We start from the raw sequence: 7455 nt of genomic DNA on the forward strand, positions 1-7455 counted from the left end.
CCTGAGGAGTGTGCGGCCCCTTCTTTCCCTTGAAGGTATTCTCCTTTTAGTTTTATATATATCTATACTTTGACAATAAATAAAATAATAATTTGTTCTTACTTGGTTGCCTGGGTATATATATATATCCTGTACGGATGTAACAAATCATCAGCTTAAAATTTTTTACAGAATATATATATAATTTTTTTTTACATTTATTTAACCTTTATTTTCTCAGGCAAGCAAGTAAGAACAAATTATTATTTTATTTATTGTCAAAGTATGCATAATGTTGTGTTAATTACACGAAAGAGATATGTAATGTTAATTACCTGAAATTATTCAGTTTTTTGGGGAATTGGACAATATCGGTATATCGGTATCGGTAAAAAAAGCCAATATCGAGCATCCTACTTGTTCATGATCATGTATTTTGCTGAAAGCATAAGGAACACATACTTGTTCATGATCAATGTATTTGCTGAAAGCATAAGGAAAACATACTTGTTCATGATCAATGTATTTGCTGAAAGCATAAGGAACACATACTTGTTTATGATCTATGTGTCTGTCATAAGGGGGCGTGTCTGAATAATAATAACTTTATTTGTATAGCACTTTTCATACAGAGGTTGCAGTTCAAAGTGCTTATAAGAATAACTTCTTTCTCCCACTCTGGTGTAACTTGATAGTCGTGGTCAGTCTGGTGACCATGCTCTGAGGTACGTACAGTACGTACAGTAGTGGACATGTTTCTGTTCAAGGTTGGGAATTAAAAAAAATTCTGATGTGACTAGGAGATTAATATTAACATCATGGCTGGATGCTATGCTCTGAATAACTAACTACCCAGACTGCACTGGGCTACATAAGAGTAAATATTAACATCATGGCTAGATGCTATGCTCTGAAATAACAAACTACCCAGACTGCACTGGGCTACATAAGAGTAAATATTAACATCATGGCTAGATGCTATGCTCTGAAATAACAAACTACCCAGACTGCACTGGGCTACATAAGAGTAAATATTAACATCATGGCTAGATGCTATGCTCTGAAATAACAAACTACCCAGACTGCACTGGGCTACATAAGAGTAAATATTAACATCATGGCTAGATGCTATGCTCTGAAATAACAAACTACCCAGACTGCACTGGGCTGCATGAGAGTAATGTCATGACTAGGTGTTAATATGCCCTGAAATAACAAACTAACTACCCAGACTGCACTGGGCTGCATGAGAGTAAATATTAACATCATGGCTAGATGCTATGCTCTGAAATAACAAACTACCCATAATGCACTGGGCTGCATGAGAGTAATATCACGACTAGGTGTAATATGCCCTGAATAACAAACTAACTACCCAGACTGCCTTTTGCCTTTGATACCACCCCAAGTGACACAGTGGCACAATGACACTTGCCAAATGCTGCACTGGTCTAACTGGAACTCTGCCCTTTACACTTTATATAATATATATATTTATTTATTTATATATATATTTATTTACTTTAAATCATTCATCTTCCACTGCACTGTTGTTATTGTGGGAAAAAAGAAAAAATGCATGCACTCTAACTCTGCAACAATTACCTATGTGTTTACACACAAATGGCTAAATAAAGGAATCTGAATCTGAATCTGAATCTGAACAATAGACACAAACACATCTCCTGTTGGGAGGGACAATAGACACACACACTTGTCCTGTTGACAGGACAATACACACAAACACGTCCGCTGTTGTTTGGGTGTGTTTTGCTTTGCTGTACCTCACTTTACCTCTTATCACCCCCCATCTCTCTCTCTCTCTCTCTCTCTCTCTCTCTCTCTCTCTCTCTCTCTCTCTCTCTCCCCCTCCTCTCTCTCCCCCTCCTTCTCTCTCTCTCTCTCTCTCTTCTTCACTCTCTCTCTCTCTCTCTCTCTCTCTCACACACACACACGCACGCCCGCCCGCCCGCACGCCCGCACGCACGTTCATTCCCTAACCCTAACTTAATTGTATCCTTAACCTAAGCTTAACTTAACCATATCCCTTAACCTAACCCATACCTTAACCTAACCTTAACTTAACCCTATCCTTAACCTAACCCGTACCTTAACATTAACCCTATCCCTTAACCTAACCCGTACCTTAACTAACCCTATCCTTAACCTAACCCGTACCTTAACTTAACCCTATCCCTTACCTAACCCGTACCTTAACTTAACCCTATCCCTTACCTAACCCGTACCTTAACTTAACCTTATCCCTTAACCTAACCCGTACCTTAAACTTACCCTATCCTTAACCTAACCCGTACCTTAACTTAACCCTATCCCTTAACCTAACCCGTACCTTAACTTAACCCTATCCCTTAACCTAACCCGTACCTTAACTTAACCCTATCCTTAGAATTTCACCAAAATCTGGGCGGCCGGGTAGCGCAGCAGACTAAGCGCCTGTCTACCACCACAGAGCCAGTGGGATCGAATCCGGCTGTGGTGCCTCCGGCTTGGCCGACCGTCCATACTAACACAATTGGCAGTGTTAGCGGGTGGGAAGCCGGCGTGGGTGGGTCCGGGTCGTTGTAAACAGTGGCTCCTACAGTTCGGTCGGGGCGCCTGCATAGCAAGGGAAGGATCTGGGAGAGGTAGTGTGACCTTCCACACGTTACACTCTCCAGTGAGAGTCCGCGCTGCAGGTGAAAAGAAGCGGTGGGCTGGCTACACATGTATTCGGAGGAAGCATGTGATAGTCTCCGCCCTCCCAGACCGACGGTAGGGGGTAGAGTGCGCAACGACCAGGAAGGGATTGGGAATTGGCATAACGACTACGACTAACATTGGGAGGGGAGAAAATCGAAAAAGGAGGAAAAATATAATAATTAAAAAAAAATACAAGTTCACCAGAATCTGACGAGACAGGGGGGCTTTCCTCAATCAACTTAGGAAGAATACCTTTAACCTCTTAAGCCCGAGGGGTCCAGTACCGGACCCACAATGTCATCACGCCATAAATCCATCTCTACAGAATGTATGAATTCATGTTGCGTTTTTTGTGTGCCAAGAGTAAATACCCTAACCCTGTCAAAACAGCAGTCAAAGTGTATATTTTCAGCACTACGTCTGTTTACCAATGGTTTTAAGTGTTATTAGTGAAATATGAGTTATGGAAATCATCAAATACCTTTAAATACCTTAAAATACCACCATATACCATTAAATACCTTTAAATACCGCCATATACAATCAAATAACTTTAAATACCATCATACTGTCAAATACCTTTAAATACTGCCCTACTGTCAAATAACTTATAAATACCATCATACTGTCAAATACCTTTAAATACCATCATACTGTCAAATACCTTTAAATACTGCCCTACTGTCAAATAACTTTAAATACCATCATACTGTCAAATACCTTTAAATACTGTCATACTGTCACCTTTAAATACCGTCAAAACTAAGACACATATTATGGTTAGTGCTGTCAGGCAATTAATTTTTTTTATCTAATTAATTACAGGATTTGTAATTAATTAATCTAATTAATCGCATTTTAATCGCATAACCATTTTATGCCTGATATTCTATATTCTATAATCATATTTCAAATTGCATGTGTCCGGATGGCAGAATTTAGTACTGTATCTACAAAACCTTCTGTGTAATCATCTTCCATCTATTAATTTGCTTAGATTTTTCAGGTCTGGTCAATTTGAGCATGGTGTTATTCACAGTCAAAATGTATTGATATTCTCATTTGGTTCATTACAATTTACTCAAAATAAAATTTTCATTCAATCAATCACTGTGCAGATTGATTGATTGAATGAAAATGTTATTAACAGATTGCAGAATGGGTACAGTACGGCTCAATACACACAATTGTTAAGGGGATGCAGACCAGAGAAAGACTTTCGTCTTGTTTACATCAGGGTCCCCCATTTCAAATTCATAATGAATTGTAAGTAAGGGTGCAACTTGCTCCGTGCAATCCATTCTTTGTGGATCTAGCCCACAGTATTTCTGACACTGGGAATACATTCGCTGAGATTCACAGATGTCCCTAGAATCAGATACCAAGAACATGCAAATGGACCATATTAATTTTTTTTGTCATTAATTTTGAGTGAATTTTCATAACGCGATCATTTGCTGTGTAATAAATTAATCTAATTAATGTGATAAACTGACAGCCCTAATTATGGTATATGATATTTTGTCCATATGAGACCACTGTACAGATGAACAGAACCGTTAGTCACTGTGGTGAAATATTCACAGACACACAATTCTGTAAAAGGTCACGACCTCTGAACTCAGCCTCCCCCTTTTAACAAACACTGAGAGAGAGAGAGAGAGAGAGAGAGAGAGAGAGAGAGAGAGAGAGAGAGAGAGAGAGAGAGAGAGAGAGAGAGAGAGAGAGTATTCTATAATTCACTGGCTAGCCATTTCATTGTGGCGTCTAAAGCTTCCCCCCTCTTCAATGTTTTTCAGGGCCACTGGAAGCTTGTTCCACTCCAATTTGTATTTGTATTTATTGGTTTAAAATACAGAGACAGTGCATATTAAGGAACATTTGACTGTAAATATGCCAGTTTAGCCAAGTTGGCTAATTTTCAACTGTAGTCTCTGGGGCAGGTGACATGAGCACTACAATAATTAAAACATAGTACAATAATTAAAACACAGTAGGAATCAGTATAGGTTACAATACACAAAAATACATACAAATAAATACATTAAAATACATTACAATACATCACAACCCCTCAGTTAAAATGGTTGCACACTTGACCATCTCTCAACCATGATTTTAAGTTAGTTTTAAATGAAATGTAACTTTGATACTCCCTGAGCCGTGTTGGCAGACTGTTCCAGGTGCCGCAGAATATAAAAAAGTATGTGTGCCCATTAGTGAGTTGAATTTGGGCAGAATAAAATCAGTAATAATAATAATGGATTGGATTTATATAGCGCTCTTCATGACACCCCAGTGACCCCAGAGCGTGTACAGAGTCCATTATTCGTTCATACACAGTCATCCCGGTGGTGGTAAGCTACAATTGCAGCCAGAGCTGCCCTGATGCAGACTCAGGCGAATAATAATCGCCTACGGCCCCTCCGACCACCACCAACATTCATTCACATTCATACGAGGCAAGTAGGTTAAGTGCCCAAGGACACAACGGCAGTGGGATGGACATGGGCTTGAGCGGGATTCGAACCACCAACCCTTCGATCATTGGACGACCCGCTCTACCCCTGAGCCACGCTCTACCCCTGAGTACTGCTCCTTCTAGTGGAATATGAATGATGTCACGGAATAGATTAAAGTAATTGGCAGGGGTGTAAAGTACTTGAGTAATTGTACTTTGTTACAATACTTAAGTACTGTTTATGGGGATTTGTACTTTACTCGAGTATTATTAGGTTTGTATACTTGTACTTTTACTCAATTACATTTCAGAGAGAAAAAAAACATACTTTTTACTCCTTACATTTAAAATGCAGACCTACAAAGTACAAAGTACAAATCTCGCAGGTCCAACCATTTTAATTAGTATATTTGTTTCTCTGGTCGAACTAACGTTAACGTTATTAATCCTGCGGCCGCAGTATATTTAAAATCAGCCAATCAAATCCCCATCAATGGAAAATGAACCCGCCCACACCCATGCTGATTGGTCCTTGTGCAAGACTAGAAAGCGGGGATCTTTCATTAAACACCTGCTATCAGAAGAATAGACAGTCAGAAAAAAAGTCTTTACTTTTTAGTACTTAAGTACATTTAAATGTAGAAACTTTTTTACTTTTACTCAAGTGTGTTTTTAGCCAGATACTCTGACTTTTACTTGAGTAAGACTTTGAGACGGTACCCATACTTTCACTTAAGTATCATTTCTGGGTACTTTTTACACCCCTGGTAATTGGATAGATATTTCGGACCTGTATTTTGAACTATCTTGTGTGTAAGACCTAATTTAATGTGAATTACCCTTTTATTGACCGGAAGCCAGTTTAGTTGCCTAAAGAAAGTTGGCCCTAGGTGAGTGCGTGGAGGTAGCTTAAGGACTACTCTCATTCATTTGTTTTGAGCTGTCTGAAGTTTGTTTTTCAGGACCTGTGGAGCGCCACTGAACTAGGAGGTGGCAGCATAGTCAAAGTGACTTTGTACTAATGCGCCCGCTAGCATTTTAAGGCCATGGTTAGACTAGTGTTTTTGTGGTCGTTTTTTGAATACGTTTGAATACGTTTGCTGTCCCTATTAGATAGAAATGCCGTTTTGGCAGGAAACGTTTTGGCCCTACTGAAAACGCTAAATTGTGTTTCCGTTTTGGAATAACGCCAAAAACTCGCCGACAACGTGTCGTGTAATCTGCGCGGAGCCGTTGTTGCTCAACGCCCATGCGCAGTAGATACCATCTGCGTGCCCTTCCGGTGACAACAGAGCTGTCCCAAATAGCTGCAGCTACCATGTGTTGTCAAGTTATTGTTATAAGGACCCCAGTCCAAGCTCCAACAGTCTGCATTCCCTTAACAATTGTTTGTATTGAGCCGTATTGTATTGTACCCATTATGCAATATGTTAAATAAAGTTTACATCCATTCATTCTGCTAGCATTACCGATTGCATGAGCAGCTGGCTAACGTGAGCTAGCGTTAGCTATCAGACCCTGTTAGCTCAAGCTCCTCTTTCAATCTTAACAAGCATTAAACAAAATGGCCCAGTCATCTATTCACCTTTGTTTAATACACAAGGCGTTGTCTCTAATGTTATCTAGCTACTGATAGCTCCCGATATCATCAGTTTGGTGCTGGCTGGTTAACGTGAGCTAGCGTTAGCTTCTAGCCACAATGCTATACTGTTATACTGGCATATTCCATTCAAGTTAGCATGTAGCTAACAATGTAGCTAACAACATCGCCGATCCTTTTTGAGACTAAACTATCCGCTCTTGGTGGTCACTTGTGTTGATGTTAGTTTTGTTTCATCAACAAATGAGAGGCAGAACCAGGGCCGGACTGGGGAAATAATTCATACCGGGAGATATAGCGCGAAATATAGCCCCAATCAGGCCACTTTTCTTTCTGGGGGTCCCCCACCCGGAATTTTTTTGTTACAAAGACTTAATTTCCTGCATTCTGGTGAATTTTAGTGCATGTGAATCACAAACTAATGAGCCAACAATTGCTTAGTACAATGTACTGTTATGAACCCCAAATAAAACTGTTGTGGCACTAGCAATGGTACTCTCTCCACCTTCAAAAAGAAAAAGCAAGAGCACAACATATTTTTCTATTTACTAATACAGTTAACCACTCTCTCCACCTATTCAAACAGAGCAAGAGCACATATTCACTTTACTGATGCACTACCCATCAACAGTTAAAATAGCCCTTTACACAAACATTAAATAACAGACCTTTCATTACAATACTATAATAACAGTAGCCACTGCCAGAATAGTGA

Source organism: Notolepis coatsorum (assembly GCF_963971535.1).
Source record: "Notolepis coatsorum genome assembly, chromosome: 1".
NCBI lineage: Eukaryota > Metazoa > Chordata > Actinopteri > Aulopiformes > Paralepididae > Notolepis > Notolepis coatsorum.